This window comes from Chenopodium quinoa, unplaced genomic scaffold, assembly GCF_001683475.1.
Source record: "Chenopodium quinoa cultivar QQ74 unplaced genomic scaffold, ASM168347v1, whole genome shotgun sequence".
In the NCBI taxonomy this organism is placed as follows: Eukaryota; Viridiplantae; Streptophyta; class Magnoliopsida; order Caryophyllales; family Amaranthaceae; genus Chenopodium; species Chenopodium quinoa.
In genome coordinates, this window is record NW_018745540.1 from 483,554 (window position 1) to 502,670 (window position 19,117).

Below are 19,117 nucleotides of genomic sequence, written 5' to 3' on the forward strand. Positions count from 1 at the left end.
GCAAAACACGATGACAAAATTCTGGTGCAATGTCGTGAGAACTCGGCGTGAGAAAATAGAAGCCATCGTGCAGCGGCAGCTCTATCGCGCCGCAATAAAGCTGTCGTTTGGCGTTGAACTCTGTCGTCTCGCGACAGTTTCTACGCGCTGCGACAACATCTTTTTTCGACGTTTTTTCTGATTTTTCGTAGCGTTTATTCGATGTTAGTTGTGAAAGATATTTCCGCCTTTTCCTACGTGTAAATTCCTATGTTTTTGATGTATTATGGATGGTCTTTCCAATGCGAACCTTTTTATTCTTATGCCGCAATGTTAATCAAAATTACGCATAATGAATATCTAGAATCTTTCAAGTCTCATCCTCTTATTCTAAATCGATTGCCAAAATAAATTTTAGGAATCAAAATTAGAAATCGTCCCCAGCTGAGTCACCAAAAACTGTAGGGAATTTTTCAAACTCAACCTTTTAAGCCTCACTGTGTTCATGCTTTTAGGCATGGCGGCGCTCCAAGGGAAGGAAGCTAGAGATAGAAGAGTCGCCAATAAGTTTTAGGAACTTGTAAACCGTTCACAGGTGCGAAGGTTACACCCCATTTACGAACACGGAGATCGCTAACTCCATAGTGGTCCGGAACCATGACTGGATATTCGGGGATGATGGTATGAATCTAACCTAAAAGAGATTGATCTCGCCCTAAACCGGCCTCTACTTAATTCTTATGATATTCATGTGCGCTTTTCGATCAACATACATACATCAAGTTAGCCCTAAACATGTTTAATCTATGTCAGTTGATTATTAATGCACAATCAAATCTATTATTGGTGATCACCTAAATTAAAATCATATTAATCCTAAAACAAATTATTAATTATCTTATTAGGAGTGATTTCAAGTACAAATTCCCTTTAAACCTGTAAGAAGGGGCATGATCAAGAAATAACAATCAATCATGAATAATCAAGCAACATATAATTGACACAACAATCATCATCGTAATAAAACATGATTAGCAAGATCCTAGGCATGATACTAAACGGATTAATAACAAATCCTAGCATGTCACTAAAAATCATAATTAAAGCGTTACCCTAAACATGATACTATCAATCAAAATCAACATCCAAAACATGATACTAGAAATAATAAAGACATCCTAACATGATACTAGAAATCATAATGACAACCTAACATGATACTAGGAATTAATATAATATTCTAAACATGATTTATACTCCAAAATCAAGGATTAAGTAATTGAATTACATACGTTGATGTTCCTCCCTTCTTGCTATTAAAACAATAAACACGTTAGTAACTTCAAGAAAGACTAAATCAACAAGGTAAATAAATCAATAATAATTGAAATGTAAATTTGGGACCAAACCCTCAGAACTATCAACCTTTCACGTCGAGGTCGAAGGCGATGTCGAGGAGGGCAAGGAGTATTTGAATCTCGCAAAGGAAGTATGGTGTTTGATTAAGGAGAGTATCAAGGATGTGTTTAGGCTAGGCTAAAAAAATGAGAAATCAAGAGAGAGAGAGAATATGGGGTGATAAAGGGTATTGATGATGATTGTTGGTGATTGAAAACGGGGTGATACAACCTCTATTTATACGGAAAAAAGAGGGTCAAAGGATAAAAAAAGAGCTAGAATTCAAATCGGACTAAAATAAGTCTCATTGCGGCGAGCCAACTTTATCGCGGCACGACATTAGTTCTAAAATAAATGTAAAATTAGTTTAAAGACACACAAAATCGAAGTTTAATTCCGAAGCATGAGCATAAAAATCGAAGCGTCAAGCTTCGAAGCACTAACTAGGCTAGCTGGGCTGCTTGCACCGCCCACATGTGGCTGTCGAGGTAGTGCGTGCGAGTGTATGCGAGTGTGTGCGAGCGTAGATCTGTGTGGGCTACTATGTGCATGCCGCAAGGGCAGGGGCTGCTAGGCAGCACCTAGCCCGCAAGGCAAGGCTGCCCAGAAGCACCTGCCAGCCAGCTAGCGCACAAGCACCAGCCAGCCCAACAGTTTGCAAGCATGCTGTGCGGCTGCCAAGGCAAGCTAGTGCTGTGCTGCTGTGTTATTTGCGGCTAGCACCTGCTAGTAGTGCGCTGCGGGTACTAGGTAGCACCCTGCCCGAGCGCCAGCAAGGCTACTCGGTTAGGCAGCCTAGCAGCACCCAGCCCTCGGCTTGGAAGGCTAGGCTTTGGTCTAGGCTTGCGGTTTTGCGATGTTGTTTAAAACGAGGCTGAGCCTCAGTTTTTCACGATCTTGCAATTATTTTGACAAAATTTTGGTTAATTGGCTTAATTAATTGTATTAATTTTAATTAAGTTGGATGTGGAATTTAGTGGGAGCTTCATTAATCGTTTGAGCTATTATTATTGCATTAATTCACATAATCGTATAACAACTTTGACTAGTTTTAATTAGGCGCATTAATTGGATTAATTACCTAAGTTAGTTACTAGTTTGCGCGTGTTTTACATTGCTGCTTGATTTATTTTGTAAAATGCAAAGGGCCATTCACGTTAGTGAACGGATGAATGGAATAGATATTCTAATGCAGGTTTTACAAAATGGAAACTAGTGGGGCTCGACTAGGATAGTATATACGGACTGCGTATCGTTTTGTATTTTTGTAAATCAAAATGCGGACTGCGTGTTGTTAAGTATTTTTGTACTTAAATTATTTAGACTAGTCCTAGCTTTTCTAGTAGTTGCATAATTGGTGGTGATGTCTCGAAGACGACATTTCTAAGAAGACGAAGCCAAGAAGATGCAATGGAAGCCCTTGAAGATTTGAAGATTCAAGTTTCAAGGGGTCATGCTAGTTGCCAAATGCATCTTTACTTATGTCGTATATAATTTGCTTATATATAATTGCGATATTAGATGCATGTTTTGGATTTCGAATGTTGAATGATTAGTTTAGTTCACTTAAATCAACCAGCATAGAAACCCTAAATCCCAAAGAATATTAAGTTAAATCTGCCATTCCAAAATGACACTTACTTACTAATGAGAATAGTAATGGGCTATGCCAAAGCAAGGCATTACTACTTTCCTAGGGAATTAAGGTATGTTGTTGTGCTTGCCAAAGCAAGGCATCATATACACGTTAGTTTTGGTTAAACTCAACGATATCAGTAAGGAGTCCTTAGATGTCGTGGCATAGGAGATAATCATTAAGGAAGCATTGGATGCGACGATTTATCAAACCAAGAATAGCTTGGAGCTATTAGCAATTAGATTGCTTACCTTAAAATATTAAGTGTTAAGACAAGCAAAGCATGCTTAATCACTTATTGATTTTTGGGATCTTGGAATCGTTTTATTCTCGCCTAATGGGGACAAATTTATAAATGTGTGAATAGAATGTAAATAAGTTAATTGAAATTGCTTGTTTGCATGTAAATGCTTATTATGTTATCTTGATAAATGGTTATACTTTGCACTTATATTTGTAGAATTCTAAATCAAATTATAATGTTTCCAACGATTGGTAAAAGGAAATCTTTTGAGAATGTTTCTCAAGGAAAGAAAAGACATTTGTAAAATACAACTTCTCATAAATGACTTTTATGGCTTAGTCGGAAAGGACGGTTGGACATCATGTATTCAAAATACTAGGTATAGTAGTTTTGATAAACATGAAGTATTGAGTAACTCAAATTGTCAATAGTTGACAACCAACATATCTTTTCGCTTCATACACTAATGAGTAGGACTCATTGATGAAGTAATTTAAGTACGAATTAAAGGAAAAGATGGAAGTTTGTTTTACGGCGCATTAGATGCTTAATCATGCCTAACAAAATATAAAAGTCAAAACACTTAAAGAAATGGTTCTTAAAAGTTATGAGATGATGTATGATAAGAAATATAGGAAACAAGGAACATTGTAAGGGAATACGAGATTCCAATTGTACCTAAGAGTTCATGTTATCGTAGTTAAACTTAGCAACTCATTATCTTCACAAGTATGGAATACTGCTTGAGTGTTCCACTTTGAAAGTGACCTCAAACCGTTGAAGATTAAACTAAGTTATTGACTTACAAGCTTGGAATGAAGCAAGTAGTGCTACATCAGTTGTAAGGTCATCTGCTTTGTTTAAGGACCTTATAAAGTTAAGGCTGGAACAAATAAATGGTTATTGTGTTCCATAATCAGCAAAAGATCTGTTTACACACGGAAAGACTCACATTCAAAGTAAGTTGTTGGTTTTATTTGAATGACATGGTTGTTTAAGCCATGAGTCAAGGATGCTTGATTATAAACAAACATTTCTCTAACATAAAAACTCACAAAGTTCAAGTCATGGACATGATTTGTGTTCCGAACATCTTTAGCAATGTCACATCAACAAGAACATACTCAAGGCTCTATCAGATAGACTCTTGAAAGTTTATTGATTCGGAATCGTTCTAAGGCAAGGAAGTCTTACTTGTTGAAACCGACAAAGAAAGGAGCTATTGTGATTGATATAGCAAATTGACTCCAAAAGCTAAAGAGAATTCCATTACTTCAAAGTTTTCACAAGAATTTGAAAGAATATGAATATATTCATCAAATGTGAACAAACTGGATCTTGAGGAGCTCAAAATTTCAGTGAAGTATATAATCGACTTGGCAAGATATTAAAACGTCTAGATTAGATCGAGTGATGTTTACTTGAGCCAAGAGTGATCATATCAAGGTTATGAAATTGGAATTTCAGAATTAGCTCCACAAAGAATATAAAATGTCTTGACGGAGACCTCGACGCCTTTTGGAAATGACTCAAACGATGATCACATCCCTTCTTATGAAGTTCTTAAAGATTTGCACAAATGACTAGTGTTACACTAAACAAAATTGTCAAAGCTAAGAAAAGACACTATATTCAGTTATGGATAGAAATAGTTTCTAGCGTCTTTTCAAGTATGTGTCTAGGGCTCTTAGCCTCAGTGGGAGCTCATTGGCTCAGTGGGAGCTAAGTGGCTCAATAAGGGCTAAGGTAGCTCAAGTGGGAGCTAATTGTTTGTTTCTCAACGAACTTTTACCTAAAGACAATATACATGTCTCTTTGTAAGCATTCAAGTGAGACTACGGGCATTACTTCCACAACCTGATTGAGAACATAGTATTTGTTGCTCTAAGTGGTGTGTTTCTTAAAAATAACACATTTCCAAAACGATAAGTGGGAGGAAAATGAACTCGATGACCATCGAGATTAGCAGCAAACTAGAAATTAGAATCTCTATAGACTTTCGAAGGGCTTCTTGAGAATGATTGATTTAGAATACTCAAAGGACTTTACAAGTGCCTTATAAGAGAATTTATTACTCATAAAAACTTTAGAAGTGTGGGAGTAAGATTAATATAATCAAAGGGCTTTAAAAGAGCCTTGAGACTAAGTGTTTGATGCAATTACCCCGTATAGGTATAAAATTCACCAAAAGAGTTGGATTGAATTCTGTAAAGTTTCTATTAAGTTAGAAATAAACCTAAGGTTTACAAGCATACTATTTACTATTGGATGGTAAGGAAATAACGTCTTGTAAATTAGCTACGATAAATCCAAATTCCGAATAATGGTTAGAGGCCATAAAAATCCGAAACAGACTCCATGTTTGAAAATCATGTTTGAAACTTGATTAATTTGCATGAAGGGTAAAGACCCATCAAATGCAAATAAGTTTTCAAGGAGAAAACTAACAAATATGGAATTGTATATGTATACATAGCTAGATTAGTTGAAAAGTTGATAATTAAATTCATGGCATTCACCTATTCACTAATTGGAATGCTTAAGTCTTTTCGTGATTATTCTAGAAAAATTACGCGTATGAAATATGGCAAAATAGATACCAAAACCTCCTTCCTAAAAATAGGATTTTGGAAGAGACTATGGAAATAGTCTAAAGGGTTTTGATTAATCTAAATAATGCTAGATTTAAAAGCAAGCTCAAGAAATCCATTGGTGGATTGAGGGAAGCATGTAGGAATTGGAATGGGTTTTCTCATAAAGTTAATATAAGGTTTGGTTTGTTGAGAAACATGGAAATTCTTTGAATAAAGAAGTTTAGTGGTAGCAAAAGTCAATTTTGTAAGGTCCAATAAGAAGTTTACGAACTCTATTGTAAAATAACTATCAAATGCTAAATGCTTAGATTTGGAAGAAGTTTTCAATGATGGACCAAGCTAAAGGCAATACTTAGTACATAGTGGGAATTGAGATCTATTGTATAGACTTAATAAAATGTTTGAATGAGTAAAGGAATTTACCGTATTAAACATGAAGGACTTGAAAAGGCCTTCAATCCATATGTATAAGACTAAGTAATTGTTTGAACTATGTATAAGCTAGGCAAATACTAAGTAAAACAAGAAAGACTTAAGTAGAGACTTCCAGCCATATATCAAACAGTTTAGCAAGACTCAATGAAACTGGATGAGCCAAAAGTCACATGAATGGGATCAAATTGGAATAATTTTGCAATTAGATCCATCATGTTTGCTATGATATGGAATCGTCACATGACCTGCATGCTTAGAGCATGATAAGTATAAAATACCAATCGACTTGAATCTAAGCAATGGATCTTTAGATTATGATCAAGAACGTCCAAAGTACTTAGTTAAGTAAAATGATGAGTTCTTGATGCATGGAAACATATATATTTTGAGTATTAATGTTGCAAGCACAACCTTGGCAAGGATTAGATCCTTGATGAGGTAGCCATTTATAAGCACGAGGTTAAGACGCATTGTGGCTTAAGAATGGAAACATGAACTTATGTCTATGTATATTGTGCGGAAATTTAAGGTAAATTTCCATAATCACAAATGATTAGGATATCTTAATCATTGTGAGCTAGTTGAAGTAAAATCCAAGCAAAGCATCATTAGGAAATCTACTAAAGTATATGTTGAGAACATTGCTGCCTTAGAGGCAATAATAGGAAGTTGTTAAATGGATAGTTCGTTGTTGAACTTTGATGATAGTAGGTTGTCAAGTTAAAGATCTCACATCATGAAAAATGAGTGGGAGCCATCACTTGGACAATAAATCCTAAATCACATATAATCCATAATACTCCCGAATCTTATCATCTTATTATGAAAGTTTTGATAATGAAGATGCTAAGATTTGCAAAGTAATCATAACAAACCTATGCTATAAGTGAACCACAACATTCACAATTGCATGAAAGAAATCAAGCATATTAGATATGGGTGTTATTTCTATAAATGTTTTGTTAAGAGTATTACTCTTAAGACATTTTGGAAAACCATTTATCATAATATTAAATGTTTAAAAGTTTCATAGTGGAATAAAATTGTACTGATAACTATTAAATTGTGCTTTAGAATTATATAATAAGTCCATTCGATTTGAAGACATTCAAAATAGGGTATCAAAATAAGTCTTGGATAAAGAAATACAGATTAAGTGAACATTGAATGTCATATCGAAATTTATCCCTAATCGAGGTCATTTGAAAGTTGGACGACTAACCGCGCGAGATTAGTGTGTAGTATGATTTATAGCACTGTTTCTTGTGCTACAAGGACAAGAATGTCATATATCATTTGCACAGGTATTTGTTTGGAACTATACTGGATCAACCTATGAGAATACTTTAAGAGATTTAACAATCGTCATAAGTATATTACTCATTATGGTTATCAGAACCTCTTTCCTCAACCATGAGTATTGTTAGTTCTCTTATTTGAGTTCTAGTCCTATTTAATGTTGTCAAACGTCTGCCGTACAAGGGGATTATAAAGACAACACTCGAGTGGCTAGGGTCTCTTAGTAAGGGAAGTTGACAATGCAAGACTGGGAATGTCCTCTATAAACAGTAGGGAACATGTCTTTGTTGTTACAAGGCCTCTCGAAGAGCGAGACTGTAAAAATGCATGGCCATGCTTAGATGGATTTTATAAATCATCTGCTTATTGACAATCGAACTCGAAAATCGAGAAACAATTCTAGACGTAATAAGGATGAAGAAGAATCTTACCTTATAGTTCATGAAGAGGCATTAAGTAACATAGGAAAAAGGTTATACACGATCAGCGCACTTTTCCGGAAGGACAAGTGGAAGATTGAAAGGATTAGTGTCCTTCGAACAAGTGTATTATTCCGATAAGAGGCTTCGGAATTAATTACGGATTTTAATTATTCAGTGAAGTTGAATGATCGAAAAGTCGGGCTAGAGGCCATCTCCGATCAGTGAGATTAATTATTAATCTCGCACCTTTCCTTCTACTGAACCCAACGGGTCATACCCAAGCGTGTAACCAAACTAAGGTGACGAATTAAGCAAGAGGATTCGTATTCCGACGTTGGATTCCGAGCGTAGAGCGTCGAAACCGAACGTCGAACGTCGAGTTAAATTCTAGGAGTTTACGAGACGTGTAAATAACTCAAACAACAAATATCAAGACAACATACGAAGCCCTAGCCTTGAATCGGCCTAGCCTTTCATCGGCCTAGCCATGCGAGGGCTAGGCTAATATGGCTTGCAAGCATGATTGCATGCGTGGCGTTTGGCCGCAAGCCTAGCAGCAGCACACGCGTGCTTCCTGGGCGAGCGTGCCATGGCTCGCAAACTAGCAGCGCTGGCAAGGCTGGCTGTTAGCAAGAGCTAGGCCTTGCTAGTAGCTGCTAGCACTTGCCCTCATGGCCTGCTAGCAAGCACGCAACAGCCCGCTAGCAAGCGAGGCTTGCTGGTGCTTGCGGGCAAGGCTTATGGGCCCGTGACATAGTAGCCCAGCTACACGCGTGGGCTTGCGATTTGGATGGGAAGCCCAAGCCAAGTCAAGGAGGCCTTGACTGGCCATACCTTGGTGGCCAAGGGTGTTGACCGGTCATAGGCTATAGTGATTGGTGGGTTAAGTGACTTGGGAAACAAGGAGGCCATATGGCCTCTCCTTGTGGTCCTCACCTAACCACTCCATGTGATTGCCACTTGTTGCTTGACTATTTGTTCTAGCTATTTAATTTATTTTAGAATTAAATTAAATACTAGCTTTTCTCAACTTTGCAAAAGTCCCACATTGATTGGAAATCAAGGGGATGAAGATGCTTCTCCTATAAATACCCAAGGCCTCCCTTGGGAATTTTTGCAAGAGTTGAACTCTATTAAAAGGCATCTCCATTGAGAAAACCTTATAAAGAGATCCTCTTGTTTAGTAGTGTTACTATGCCCTAGCCGGTGATATTAGCCAAGTTTGGGCGCGCGGGTGGACTACGTTGGAGGGGTCGCGTTGGAGGCTCTTTCTCCGTTCGTGAGTTCGTGTTCGTGCTAAGTGGAAAAAAACGCATCAAGGGTATCATCGTCTTTTCTTATCTCTTTTTCTCTACCTCTTATTATGTGTTTATTGTATGTTTTATTTACTGCATGTTTAGTTGCTTTAGTTTAGGCACAGATCTTTGGGCAGGTTTTGTTTCCGCGTGGTGTTGGACACCATAAAACCCAACACTAGCACTACGCCACTGTGCCACTACAGCCAACGCAAGGACTAGCAAGGTTGACCTTGCTTGCGGGCTTGCTTGGGGAAGCTTAGTGCCCTGCGCACCAAAGCAGCCTTGGCTGGGCCTGCCTAGCAAGGCCAGTAAGTGCTTGGCGCTTAAGGTGATGCTGCTGGGCTTGCGGTATGTGTGTGGCCCTACGGCAGCAAGCGTGGGCTTGCGGCAAGAAGCCAGTAGGCTTAGCCTTGTGGCACAAGCCTGGTAGCGTGGCTGGCCTGATTGCCCAAGGCCAGGCAGTTGTGTAATACCCTAAAAATTTCCTCCTTTAAAAATACTCATTTTATTCTAAATAAAACTCTTTTTAGGAAATAACTAAAATATTACCGCCACCGTGATATCGGCTAAGGCTATTTTCAAAGTCACACAACAGAAGTCTAAAACTAAAAACCAACTTATCAAAATAAAATTTGAGTTCACAACCTCAAAACATAAGTAAAATATGAAAGGAATGGTGTCCTTCCAACAAGTGTATTTTGCCGATAGAGGGTTCAGAATTATTACAGAGCTAATTCTTCAGTAAGGTCAAGTGATCGGAATACCTAGGTGGAGGCCGCTTCCGATCGGTAATATCGAGGTACAATTGATATTACAACTTAATCTTAACTGAACCCTTCGGGTCGAACCCAATCGAATCACCGATCCGAGACGACGAATTAATTTGAAAGGATTTAATGAGTCGACAGAATTTTACGAATACAGACGTTGGAAATCGAGCCTAGGGCGTCGAGACTGAGCGTCGCAAAATCACAAGCAACAAGTATGAGCGTAGCCGTAGCTAGGCTAGGCTAGCTCATAACAAACCTAGGCGCACCATGTGTGTGCTAGGCGCATCATGGTGTGCTAGGCACCATCGCAGCCTAGGTGTGCCCTGGCAGCCCATTGCAAGCTATCGCAAGCCACACAAGCACCAGGCAGTCCATCGCAGCTAGCAGCGTGCTAGCCTGGGTGCCTAGGTGCTCATGGGTGCTATCGCTGGCCTATCGCACCAAGCACAACCATCACAGTGCTAGACACTGGCGTATGGGCCTATGCGTACATGCCTCGCACCATCGAAGCCCTATCGCACCAAGCACAGCAACCTCGTGTGCGTGCGTGTGCATAGGCACTCTCGCAACACCCTATCATCACACACATCATCATCATAGTGCTAGGCACATGCGTGTGTGTGCGTGTGCGTGTGCACCATCGCCCAGCAGCCTCGCAATGAGGTACCTAGCTGTGTGCTTGCGTGCGTGCTTTTGCATAGCAGCACCAAGCACAACATGCTAGCAAGGAGCACCAAGCCCAGCATGCGTGGCTCGCTAGCAGCACGCATGCTAGGCCTTGCGTGCATAGTGTGCTGGCTGGGTGTGCGCATGTTGGCGTAGCTGGCTGGCTGTGCGAGAAGCCTTGTGCGAGAGGCCCTGTGCGAGAGTGTGTGCTAGGGAGTGCTAGGCTCGATTTTCGATTTTGCAAAATTTTGACAAATTATGGGTTATGCCGACTTAATTAATCGGATTAATTAAGTACAGATGCGGAATTTAGTGGGAGCTTAATTAAATGCGTTACCATTCTGCGTTTAGAAATAATGGGTTAAACCACTTTGACTAGTTTTAATTAGGTGCGTTAATTGGATTAACGATCTAAGTTAGTTACTAGTTTTGCGTGTTTAATTATGTATTTCGTAAAAATTTCATGGGCCGTTCACAAATAGTGAACGGGTGAATGAAAGATTGCTTTCAAAACAGGTTCTTTGAAAATGGCAACTAGTGGGGCCCGACTAGGATAGAAAATACGGACTTCGTTCCGTTATGTATTTTTGTAAATCTAAATACGGTCTGCGAACCGTTAATTATTTTTGTACTAATTAGATTAATCTTAGTCGTTCTAGCTAGCTTCTTTTATTTCATTTTGGCCAAGATGTCTCAAGACGACGTTTCGACGAAGACGAGCCAAGATGAAGACCCATGGAAATTGAAGATTTCAAGGGGTCATGCTAGTTACCAAATGCATCTATTTTATGCCTTATATATTGCTATTATATATATGATTGCTAGATGCATGTCTAGGATTTCTATAATGTTGCGATGATTAGTTAAGTTCACTTAAATCAACCAACATAGAAACCCTAGGTCCCTTAATAATATTGAGCTAAAATTTGCAATTCCAAGAACAACACTTACCGAACTAATGCGTGTATGTGATGGATTACGCCAAAGCGAGGCATCACTATTTCCCTAGGAACATAAGGTATACTAGGTATACAAGTTGTCTTGGTTAAGCTCAACGATATCAGTAAGGAGTCCTTAGATGTCGTGGCAAAAGAGATAAAATGTCAGGAATGCATTAGATGCGACATTTTATCAAACCGAGAGTAGCTTGGAGCTATTAGCAATTGGATTGCTTACCTTAAGATATTTAATGGTTAAGACAAGCCAAAGCATGCTTGACCATTTCTTGATCTTTGGGATCTCGGAATCATTTTATTCTCGCCCATGAGGGACAATCTTAAAATGCGTGGATAAAATGTTCAATAAGTTCGAATATGTGCATGAACGCTTTAAATTTCAACTTATTGATATATGAATGGTTTTTCACTTCAAATTCTTTCAATTGTAGAAATCATGTCTGCAAGTAACTCAAACAACAACCAATTCTCTTTGCGCTCAATTCTCGATAAGGAGAAGTTGAGCTGGCCAAACTTTCTTGATTGGCAAAGAAATCTCCGCATTGTACTAATGCAGGATCAAAAGGAATACGTCCTTGATAAGGAAATGCCCGAAGCTCCCAATGAGGAGGTCACTCAGGCAGCCCTTAACCGATGGCAAAGTGCCAATCGGGATGTCAAATGCATCATGTTGGCCACAATGTCTCCGGACCTTCAAAAGACTTTCTTTGAAAAGGAGACAGCTTTTGAAATCATTTCTGAGCTTCAGAATATGTTCCAAGAGCAGGCCCGAACTGAAAGGTTCGAAACCCACAGGCAGATCCTTGAGAGCAAGCTTAAGAAAGGAGAGCCAGTCAGCCCGCATGTTCTCAAAATGATTGGATTATTTGAAAACATGGAGAGGCTCGATGCTGGGTATTCAACCGAAATGGCAATTGACATCATTCTCCACTCCCTTCACAAAGGCCATGATCAGTTCAAGATGAACTATAATATGCATAGTATGGAGAAAACCCTCACCGAGCTTCATGGTATGTTGAAGCAAGCCGAGCAAACCCTCAAGGATGAGGGCAAGCATGACATGCTCATGGTGAGGAAGGGCAAGCCGTTCAAACGTGTGGGCAAAAAGAAGAGCTTTAAAGGGAAAAGGAAGAAATTCCCGCCTAAGTCAAAGTTTGCCAAGGGAAACAAGGACAAGAAGGCAGCTTCTTCTAAATCTGATTCCGAATGTTTCTACTGCAAGAAGAAGGGACATTGGAAACGGGACTGCCTCAAATCCAAGGAAGATAAGAAGAACGGCAATGTTGCTTCTTCATCAGGTATTTTCGTTATAGACTGAAACTTCGCTAGCAAAACATCATGGGTATTAGATACCGGATGTGGCTCACACCTTTGTTCCAATGCTCAGGGACTAAGGATAAGTAGGAGGCTAGAGAAGGGAGAGGTTGAGCTTCGGGTCGGCAATGGAGCAAGGATGTCTGCCGTCTCCGTTGGAACTCTCAGTTTGTCTTTGCCCACTGGGCTTATTCTAGAACTTGAAAACTGTTATCATGTTCCTAGAGTGACCAAAAACATTATTTCAATATCGGCGTTGGACGCCAAAGGATTCGAATTTCGAATAAAAAACAATAGTTGTTTTATATATTTTGATAATGTTTTATATGGAAAGGCACATTCAGAAAATGGTCTTTATGTGCTGTCACTAGACAAACATGTCTATAACATCGAGAATACTGCCAAAAGGGCTAAGACCATCGAGTCGAATCAAACCTACTTGTGGCATTGTCGTCTTGGCCATATTAATATCAAACGCATCAAGAAACTTCTTCAAGAAGGTGTTCTTGACTCATTTGACTTAGAGTCGTTTGAAAATTGCGAAGGATGCTTATTAGGCAAGATGATAAACTAGCCATTCTCCAAGTTGGGAGAAAGGGCAAGTGACTTATTAGGTCTAATACACACGGATGTATGTGGACCTATGAGCACACCCGCAAGGCAAGGTTACCGATATTTCATCACTGTCACCGACGATTATAGTAGATATGGCTATATCTACTTAATGTCGAATAAATCTGAATCCTTTGAGAAATTCAAAGAATTTCAGAAAGAAGTTGAAAATCAACTTGGCAAGAAAATTAAAGCACTTCGATCAGATCGAGGTGGCGAATATTTGAGCCATGAATTCGACGATCACTTGAAAGAAAATGGCATTCTTTCAGAATTGACACCTCCCGGAACTCCTCAATGGAACGGAGTGTCCGAACGGAGAAATCGGACCTTGTTAGACATGGTTCGATCAATGATGGGTCTTAGTGAACTCCCTATCTCGTTCTGGGGACATGCGCTACAAACAACAACACTAACACTGAATAGAGCTCCGTCAAAAGCTGTTGAAAAGACTCCATATGAATTATGGACTAAGAAACCTCCTAGGTTGGCTTTTTTCAAGATTTGGGGATGCGAAGCATATGTCAAGCGATTAATTTCGGACAAATTTCACCCTAAATTGGATAAGTGTTTCTTTGTGGGATATCCAAAAGAAACCAAAGGGTATTACTTCTACAATAAATTTGAGAACAAAGTGTTTGTTTCTCGTGATGGTGTCTTTTTGGAGAAGGATCACCTTTCCAAAATGACAAGTGGGAGGAAAATCGAACTCGACGAAGTTCGAGAGGACGAGCAACAATGTCAACCTGACAAAACTGACAATCTAGATACTTTGGAAGCATCTAAGAAGATTGGTCAGAGTCAAACAGACAATGTAAATGCTCAACCGATTACCCTACGTAGGTCGCAACGGCAAAGATCTCAACTAGACAGATACCTCGGTATCGTCTTAACTGATCAGGACATCTTAGTTATGGATGGTGATGAGCCGACGACATACAAGAAAGCTATGACGAGCCCCAACTCTGCAAAATGGCAAGAGGTCATGAAATCTGAGATGGACTCCATGTCTGAAAATCAAGTCTGGGACTTGGTGAATTTGCCCGAGGGTTATACACCCATTGGTTGCAAATGGATCTTCAAAGTGAAGACAGACAAGGATGGAAATGTATCAATATACAAAGCTATACTGGTGGCAAAAGGTTATAGACAAGTCCACAGGATTGACTATGACGAAACTTTTTCACCAGTTGCAATGCTAAAATCCGTCCGGATCATCCTAGCGATTGCTGCATATTACGATTACGAAATATGACAAATGGATGTCAAAACTGCCTTCCTTAACGGGATTTTGGAAGAAACTGTGTATATGACACAGCCAGAATGTTTTGTCGATCCAGGCAACGCTGGAAAGGTTTGCAAGCTGAAGAAGTCCATTTATGGACTAAAGAAAGCCAGCAGAAGTTGGAATTTGCGATTTGATGAAGCCATTAGCAAATTTGGTTTTATCAAGAATCCTGATGAGTCTTGTATATACAAGAAGGTAAGTGGGAGTGATATTGCATTCCTACTTCTGTATGTCGATGACATACTGCTCATTGGAAACAACACAAAATTATTAGAGTCCGTAAAGGGCTGGTTGGGGAAGTGCTTTTCAATGAAGGACTTAGGAGAGGCACAGTACATATTGGGCATCAAGATCTACAGGGATAGATCTAAGAGGATGATTGGATTAAGCCAGAGTACTTACATTGATAAAGTACTGGCTCGATTCAACATGGAAAATGCCAAAAGAGGGCATTTACCCATGTCCCATGGCATAACTCTCAGCAAGAAACAGTGTCCGCAGACACCTGTTGAGCGAGAAAGAATGAATCAGATCCCATATGCTTCGCTAATCGGATCGATCATGTATGCCATGATATGTACAAGGCCAGATGTATCGTATGCCCTGAGTGCAACGAGTCGATACCAATCGAACCCAGGAGAGGCGCATTGGACTGCTGCCAAGAACATCCTTAAGCACCTAAAGAGGAACAAGGATAAATTCCTGGTGTATGGAGGCCACAAAGAACTGGTTGTTGAAGGTTACACTGACGCTAGCTTCCAGACTGACAGAGACGACTTCAAGTCACAGTCGGGGTACATATTATGTCTGAATGGAGGAGCGTTTAGCTGGAAGAGTGCCAAGCAGAGCATCACTGCAGACTCTACAACTGAAGCCGAGTACTTGGCCACTTCGGAAGCTTCCAAGGAAGCTGTTTGGATTCGCAAGTTCATTAGCGAACTTGGTGTTGTACCCTCAATCAAGGGGCCGATAGATCTCTAATGTGATAATTATGGAGCTATCGCTCAGGCCAGGGAGCCGAGAGAACACTAGAAGGTCAAACACGTGCAAAGACAATTTCACATGATAAGGGAATGGAAATCCGAAGGTGAAATCAGAATTTGTAAGATCGGTACGGATGATAATGTAGCCGATCCTTTGACTAAACCTTTGCCTCAAGTGAAACATAACAAGCACATTGAGGCAATGGGAATTAAGCATGTTGGAGACTGGCTTTGAAATTCCCTGTACATGTGTTTTAATTAAATACGATATTTAATGTAAGACACTGTATTGAAACCATTCATTAATGGAGTAATTAATTTTTGTAAAATTATCATTCACTCCATTACTATTTAATTGTGGTTTAGAATTAAATAATGAGTCCATTCGATTTACGGAAATATTCAAAACAGGGTATCAAGACCATGTCTTGGATAAAGAAACACCTGTTAAGTGAACATTGAATATTAAATCGAAAAGTATCCCCAATCGAGGTCATCTAACAAATGGACGATTGATGACCGCCATAGATTAGTGTGTAGTATGATTTACAGCACCGTTTCTTGTGCTGCGAGGACGTGACAGTCATAAATCATTTGCACAGGTACAGTTTAGAACTGTACTGGATAAGACCTATGAGAGTACTTTAAGAAAATTTAAATTTTGTCATAAGTACATTTCTCATTATGACTATCGGAACTTATTTCCTCCGACCATGAGTATTGTGAAGTTTTCTTGTTTGAGTACTAGACTCTTTGATGTTTCCAAACGTTTGCCATAACTGGGGATCATAACGGGAACACTCGGGAGTCTATGTCCTCTTAGTAAGAAGAACTTACAATACAAGACTGGGATTGTCCCCCTACTAACAATAGGGAAAATGTTTTGTTGATTAAAAGGTCGCTCGAAGAGTGAGACTGTGAAAATGCATGGCCGTGCTCAGATGGATTTTAGAAATCATCTGCTTATTGACAGTCGAACTCGAAGATCGAGAAACACTTCTAAACGTAATAAGGATGACAAAGAATCTTACCTTATAGTTCACGAAGAAACATTAAGTGACATAGGAAATGAGCTATACACTGTATGCACACTTGTCCGGAAGGACAAGTGGGAGATTGAAAGGAATGGTGTCCTTCCAACAAGTGTATTCTTCCGATAGAGGGTTCAGAATTATTATAGAGCTAATTCTTCAGTAAGGTCAAGTGATCGGAATGCCTAGGTGGAGGCCGCTTCCGATCGGTAATATCGAGGTACAATTGATATTACAACTTAATCTTAACTGAACCCTTCGGGTCGAACCCAATCGTATCACCCATCCGAGACGACAAATTAATCCGAAAGGATTTAATGAGTCGACATAATTTTACAAATACAGACGTCGGAAATCGAGCCTAGGGCGTTGAGACTAAGCGTCGTAAAATCACAAGCAACAAATATGAGCGTAGCCGTAGCTAGGCTAGGCTAGCTTATAACAAACCTAGGCGCACCATGTGTGTGCTAGGCGCACCATGGTGTGCTAGGCACCATCGCAGCCTAGGCGCGCCCTGGCAGCCCATCGCAAGCTAGCAGCATGCTAGCAGGGGTGCCTGGGTGCGCATGGCAGCTATCGCAAGCCACACAAGCACCAGGCAGCCCATCGCAGCTAGCAGCGTGCTAGCGTGGGTGCATGGGTGCTCATGGGTGCTATCGCTGGCCTGTCGCACCAATCATAGCCATCGCAGTGCTAGGCACTGGCGTATGGGCCTGTGCGTACATGCCTCACACCATCGAAGCCCTATCGTACCAAGCACAGCACCCTCGTGTGCGTGCTTGTGCATAGGCACTCTCGCAACACCCTAGCATCACGCACAACACCATCGCAGTGCAAGGCACATGCGTGTGTGTGCGTGTGCACCGTCGCCCAGCAGCCTCGCAATGAGGCACCTAGATGTGTGCTTGCGTGCGTGCCTTCGCATGGCAGCACCAAGCACAACATGCTAGCAAGGAGCACCAAGCCCAGCATGCGTGGCTCGCTAGCAGCACGCATGCTAGGCCTTGCGTGCATAGTGCACTGGCTGGGTGTGCGCATGTTGGCGTAGCTGGCTGGCTGTGCGAGAGGCCCTGTGCGAGAGTGTGTGCGAGGGAGTGCTAGGCAGCAGCACTAGGCTAGCAGCGCCAGCGCCCAGCAGCTCGCAGCGTGCTAGGCTGATGCGTGCTAGCACTGCTTGCTAGCACAACAAGCTGGTTGGCTGCCTTGGTGCTAGGCGCCAGCTGGCAGCCTTGGCAGCCAAGGCAGGCTGCCAGCCCAGCTGTCTATGAGGTGCCGGTTTTGGTGAGGGGTGGGGACCAAGCTTGGGCAAGGCCTTGAGGAGCAAGGCAACGGTCCCACCACCCATTCATGGTCCTCACCTAACCTTTTCTCTCTATTTGACACTTGTTTCATTGTGATTAGTTTTGTTTATTAATTTATTTTAGAAATAAATTAATTAGCAAAATATATATTCTCCCACGTTGGTTGGGGAGTGAGAATCAAGGGATCATTTCCCTATAAATACCAAGCTTGGTATTGAGATTTGATACAACATTGAGTGGAATTAAAAAGGCAACTCTAGAAAAGAGTAAACCTTTGATTCGTAAAACTCATATTTATTTTGTCCGGGTCTTGACTAACCTTCAAGACTTAGGACGCTCGGGTCGGGTCGAGGGTACGATCCGTCGGAGATCTCGTCTTTTCGGGATTTTGAAGTAAGAGCTCTTTGGGAGCGAAGCACGCGTCAAAGGTATAATTCTTGTCCTTAATCTTGTTTGATTAAGTTTATTATGCTTGTTTAATTGCTTTAATTAAGGGGCGGGTCTTGGTGGGTTTCCTTCCGCGTAGTGTCGGGTCACTACGAAACCCTACAAAATAAAACGTCCATAAGTTGGAATCAATATAAACATGGCCCTTTTAAAACCAACGTAAATTAAAGCATAACAACGTTAATCCACAAATAATAAATCAACAATTCAAAGTATAAAACTAAGAAAGCATAACAAGTGACTCTCATTCCTTTCATGCTCTTCATGCTTCAAGTACCTGTCACTTTCTCTTTATTTCAACCCCTCTACTCACCATATAAATGGGTCATAGTAGGTCCAATCTAAAGGAAAGCCACACACAAACACAAAAGTACTAATCAGCAGAAGCTGAGTACATATGCACCACACTAACATGAATTTCCTAGCATCAATAAATAAAACATG